The following is a 6444-nucleotide window of genomic DNA, read 5'->3' on the forward strand; positions in this document are numbered from 1 at the left end:
AGCCATGTGGTTTTGGAGCACTACAGTTTTTATAGCATTTAGTTTATCAGTCACCAATTCAAGAGCAGAAAAAGTTGCATTGCTCATTACTTTGAGATGTTTTGACAGAGTTTTTTCAGCTCCCAGATCGATTTTACTGCTCCATATGCTGGTAATATGCCTGCCCACGATATAATGCTATCATTCAAGTCCATGTGTGTCAGCCCTTTGCCTAGAGAGTGATGGTCTTTTCAACGCGCATCAATTTGTCCCACTGGATTTACAGGTTTTTTGACGACTTTTTGGACATTTCAAATTTTTCCATGAGGCAAAACTGCAGTGTGTCATATGGCCAGAACCAGGTAACCCAAAAAACAACTGCCGGACCAATTCTCAGGTAACCATTTGTATGCCTTTCTGCCCCACACAAAATAACAATCTTCTACTTTAGTAGTAACCTTGCTATGAATGTACACTCACCCTGCATGAAACATTTGTCTATCAATTATAGACAGCTGTTTATAAAGAACAGAATTATGTTTTACTTCATCAAGTGTTTTGTGCATCAATCCAAGAAATGAATCATAGTTTGTATTACAATAAAGATCTACTTTGTTTCCTTTAGTATAACATCTATAAGGAACAGTCACATTGCAATTGCTCCAACCCACCTGAACAGTATTATTTTTATAAAAACACACATTTCCTTTTGTGGAACAGACAAGTGCAATGCTATTTTATTTTGTGCTGTAATGGTTTAGGTATCATAAATCAAGTTTCCCCAGGTCTCATTGACCCCTAGGGGGACTATAGTCATTAATAACCCCCGTATGCTGTCAGCAAAGCTGTGCAAATCCAGCAATTTGAAACATTGAAAGTCTCAGCATACACATATTTAATTGCCTGGTAAGTGTTAAAGTCTGGATGCCAGTTTATGAGTAACACTTCACGCTTATTTAGTTTAGTCTGTGTGGCTGGGAAAAAAAAAGGCCACAACAAAAAGATTATTGTCACAAATACAGTTAACAGGATGATTATGCAATACTGCTGTGGAAAGGGTTGTTTTGCATTCCTGTTTCTTTTGGACTCTATCATTTTTGCTCTTGGCATGTAACAAGATTTTTGTCTAGTTCAAAGTCTTTAACTAATTTACAGTGCATCAGGTGGATCCAAGAGGCACGCTCCGCGATCTTGACTGCAGTGGGTGTTGACAAAAGCACTTGATATGGACCTTCCCACTTTGGAGATGCCCAATTTTCCTTTTTGACCACCTTCAGCCAAATCCAAGTTCCAGGGGCACTGCCACTTCTGACGGTCTGGTTCGTTCTTTATCTGAAACAGAATTTAACTGCAACAAATGTTTAGAATTTAATAACTTACACATATACTCTGGTAATGTACCATCAGCTTCCTGGTCTGCGGGCATGAGAGATTTCCACTGAGGTATATAGTAAGCCCTTCCAAAGAGCTTTTCAAAAGGAGTCAATCCTTTTGCATTTGGAATAGTTCTCATGCTCAGCAGTGCCAGGGGCAGATAGTACACCCAATTTGTCTGAGTTTCTGATATTAACTTTTTCAGCTTACTCTTTAAAATCCCATTATGCCTCTCTACTAGCCCTGCTGATTGAGGGTGATACGCACAATGATTCTTTAAAGAAATTCCAAAATATTTACTTAGCTGTTGTATGGTCTGATTCACGAAGTGCGTGCCATTGTCACTGTAGATCCTTTCCGGAATGCCGAATCTAGGGATGATTTCTTTGACAAGGACTTTGGTTACCGTTGTAGCATCTGGATTTTTAGTCGGAAAGGCTTCCACCCATCTGGAAAACATATCTACAATGACAAGACAATACTTCTTATTTTTACATTTATTCAACTCTATGAAATCCATACAGATAGTATGAAATAGATACGGTGGTGTAGGGAAATTCCCTTGCTTGGGCTTTAACACCCCTTGTGCATGATGTTTATTACAGGTGGGACACAACGAACAGAATTTTTTTGAATAATTTGTGAATCCATCCATCGTGAACACTTGGTTCACCAGCTGTACCATCCCCCCTGTTGAGACATGGCTCTGCCCATGGCTCAAAAAAGCTGCAAATCTAAACAAATTAGATGGCAATATCATTTTTTTTTCTTTAGCCCCTTTTCGAGAATTGCTCCTTGTTTTTACCCATCTTTGTTTTTCAGCTTTTGTAGTAAGTGTCTGCATCGTTTTTAACATTTCTAAATCTAAAATTTTAGAGAGTTGTAATTCCTCATTCAAAAGAAATGCTTTTGATGCTGCCTGCTTTGCAGTTGTATCAGCTCTCGCATTACCTTTTGAAAATCCTATCCTGTTGCTTGGTATGAGCTGTGCATTTACAAATAGCTACTTTCTGAGGTAACTGGATAGATTCTAAAAGATCTAAAATAAACTGTGCATGATTAATCGGTTTGCCAGTAGATGTTATCATTCCTCGATTTTTCCACTGTTGCGCAAAAACATGTACAGAAGAAAAAGCATACTGGCTGTCAATAAAAATTTTCACACATTTACCCTTTGCTAAGGTACATGCCCGTGTCAAGGCAATCAATTCTGCTGCCTGTGCAGATAAGTTGTGTGGCAAAGATTTTGCTTTTATAATGTCTGTGTCAGAAACTACTGCATATCCTACTAGGTTCTGTCCTGCAGGACCCCTTTTGCATGAGCGGTCCACGTAGTATGTCACCTCGGCATTATTCAAGGGAACATCCATAAGATCTTTCCTAGGCAGTGTCTTTTGCTCAATCACCTGCAGGCAGCTGTGTGGTGTGCCATCCACAGGGGTTGGGAGCAAGGTAGAAGGGTTCAAAGTCGTACATCGTTTAATTGTCATGTGAGGTTGGCTCAACAATATAGTCATACAGGAAAGATGCCTAGCAGGGGAAAGATATGCTACCTTCTCTTGCAGTAAAATAATCATGACTGCATGAGGCACTCTCAATGTGAGAGGGTGGAACAACACTACTGAGGCCGAAGCCTGTACTGCCATTGCAGCTGCAACTACTGCTTGTACACAGTGAGGTAAAGACCGTGCCACTGGGTCCAGTTGTGATGAATAATAATCAATAGGGTGTTGCTTGTCCCCATGCTGCTGTGTTAACACTGATGTCATATAGCCTTGCTTACAATCTACAGTTTGGAAAAAACATTTATGATAGTTTGGTAATCCCAAAACTAATGAGGACGCTATTAACTGTTTCAGTTTGCAGAAAGCAGATTCTGCTTCTGGTGTCCATTGTAACAAATCCTGTGCTGCCATAGGCTTTTTATAAATCAGGTTAGTCAGTGGTGCAGATTCTAAGGCATAGTTTGGAATCCAACTCCGACAAAAATTAGTCGTACCCAGGAAGGACATCATTTCCTTCTTGGTAGTGGGTTTTGGTGCTTGTAAAATCGCTATTTTTTTGTCCTCATCTAATGTTCTACCCTCCTTGGATATTACATATCTTAGGTATTTAACTTGTTTTTTCCAAAGCTGCAGTTTATTTTTGTTTACTTTATGTCCTTCAGTGGCTAAAAATTGTAATAGCACTATAGTGTCTTCTTTACAATCATGCTGGGTGGGAGACGCCAGCAGGATATCATCAACATAAAGCAAAATCTGACTACCTCTCGGTGGGGTAAATCCCACAAAGTTGCTTGCCATTTCTTGTGAGAATATTATTGGACTTTCACAATACCCCAGTGGTAGTCACGTATATATATACCTTTTCCCCTGAAATGTGAATGAAAACCAATACTGGCTGTCAGGGTATATCAGTATTGAGAAGAACACATTGCTGATGTCTACCACAGAAAAATATTTCTGTTGAGGTTTTAAATCATTCAACAGGGTGTGTGGGTCTAGCACCGTAGGTGCTATTGGTATCACTGAGTCATTTACAGCTTGTAAATCTTGGACCATATGCCATTCCCCGTTTGCTTTCTTAACAGGAAATAAGGGTGTGTTACATGGTGAATCAGGAGATTCCACCAGCACCCCTTCCTTAAGGAAAGCTGCTATAATAGGTTTGATTCCTACCTCTGCATCTTTTCTTAAGGGATACTGTCTTTTTTGTGGTCTAAATGCTGACTTTGGTGTAATAGTAACTGGTCCCACTGTACGATTAAGTCCTACATCTGATTTTCCTGTTGACCAGAGAGTTTCTGGTATATTCTGTAAGGCATTCTCTTCCTCCTTCAATAGGAGTGCTGATCAGCTGTCCTTGCTAGACTGCAAGTATACAGCTGGGTGGGTCTGGGTTATCCAATTCAGCTTTTGCACTTGTATTCCTTGTTTTGACAGTTCTAACTCTGTCTGTTTCTCCCATCTCGTGACTTTTTTTCCTAAGTCTACCCATTTCACATTTTTGTCCTTAGTTAAGCTAACATGTGGTAATCGATTAGATTTATAGAGTACAAAGAACTCCTGGGGCAATGAACAGCTGGCTACACTGTTCCCTTCTGTGTCCCAGTATGGATTACACAATATCAATCTGTTTGCATGATTTTTAAACAATTCTTGCTCATATTTCTTATCAAGTCCTGTTGTGTTACAATAATACAGAGTACAGTGCAACAAATGCTGTTTATCAATGTCAAGGGAGGAGAACTTCCTGATGGCTACGTTCATCAATTTCTCAGTCACTGCCCCTGGACCAGTCGTAACCAAGTCCTGGCTGTACCAATAATACGTTTTACCCTCCGATTGCACTGCAAAGGTATCAATTTGTCGCTGTGCTTCCATACCCTGCATAGTCGGAACTACTGCTATACCAAATAGCTGCATAAGATCTCTGCCCAAGAGGTTTACTGGGCATTTTGCAGAAACAACAATTTTGCTTTTCTGGGCCAATCCTGAAACAGGATCAGTTATTACAATATTATGGGAGAGGGGCTCCCGATACAGCTGTCCATTAGCTGCTTTCACTAATATGTAATCAGGTGACTCTGAATTCTCTGGTAGTTTGGAGGGATGTACCAGGGTCCGTGAGGCCCCTGAGTCACACAAAAATGTGACTTCCCTCCCTTCTACCAGGAGTGTGACTTCTGGTTTTGTGTCTGCTAAATAGAGCTCTAAGCTCAATAAAGCCAAATCCAATATTTTATTTTTTCACTATCCATGACTTCTTGCACTTCCTCTATGTCTTCTGTCACATTCTCTACTCACTCTATCACATACTCATTTGTCCCTTCTTTGCTATCCCCTTCTAGTGATTTCTGACTCTCATACAGTCAGTCCTCACTCTCCTTATCCTCCGTGGTTGCCTTCTTGTTTTTCTTGCAATCCCTTGCCAAGTGTCCTTTCTTACTGCATTTGAAACATTCACCCCTTTTCTTTCGCCCTTTAAAGTCCTCTGATCATTGATCATATTGTTTCTTTCCCTGAGCATTTTTCTTGCCCTTTTTCCTGGACTGTACTACATACACTTCTGCTCCATCTTCTACAGAAAATACTTGGGCTTTCTTTTTCTTTTTGCTATTAAAATGCCTTTCGGCATGTCTAGCATATTCAAGCAATGACTGTAACCTGCTTGTACGATGATCTACCATGTGTTTTGTAATAAAACTGCTTATGGGTGCAATACTGCCTTTCAAAAATGCATTTTTTTAACTGCTGCTCATATGGGGAATCATGTGTCTGATCTTCAGGAACCTGCATTCCACAATGGTTATTAAAACATTCTAATAGTCTGGCATAATATCAGTCAATAGCTTCACCTTCCTGTTGGATGCATTAATTAATGCAAGTCCAGTCTGCCCTAGGCTTTCATTTTTCAGAGATTCGGTCTGTAAGACCTTTCACTCTGTTGTCTAACTCTGCGCTTCTATGTGGGAGGGGCCTGAGTGCAATATCATGGGGATTCCAATTGCCACTAATCATGTGCCAATCTGGTCCCACAATTTGTCTGACTACGTTTTCTACCTCTTCTCCATTTAAATTATAACTCAGCCTCATTCCTTGCAAATCTTCTAAGAACTTTCTAAAATTAACTTTTGGATGGGGAATTCCCTCAGTGGCTTTCTGGATATCTTCTGGAGTCCAGGGTCTATACACTAGAATAGTTGGGTCCTGACCTTCTTGCCCTGCCTGAGGATTAGGCACTTCTATAAGTGGAAATATTTCTTCTTCACTCATATATCGTGAATTTCTACCCATTTGATATAACTTAGTGTCCCCTTTTGAGTTTCCTGCCCGTGTTCGAGACTGGTCTCGACGGGATCTCTAACAAACGGTTTCGCTTTTGTAGTGTCTCTACTCGCAATGACAGCAGTATATCACAGGGGTGGACTAACTTGTTCACTTGCCTTATATTCTGGTAAGGGAGGCGGAGGGGCTGATGCTATTACTAAATGATTGTCCTCCTTATCTAAAAACATTGCTTTTGAATTATTATTCTTTTGTTCCCTTCGGTTTACTTCTTCAATCCACCTGTGTGCCTGAGGAATTCCTA

This window comes from Protopterus annectens, chromosome 1.part1 (genome assembly GCF_019279795.1).
Source record: "Protopterus annectens isolate FY-2018-M chromosome 1.part1, PAN1.0, whole genome shotgun sequence".
Classification (NCBI taxonomy): Eukaryota; Metazoa; Chordata; order Ceratodontiformes; family Protopteridae; genus Protopterus; species Protopterus annectens.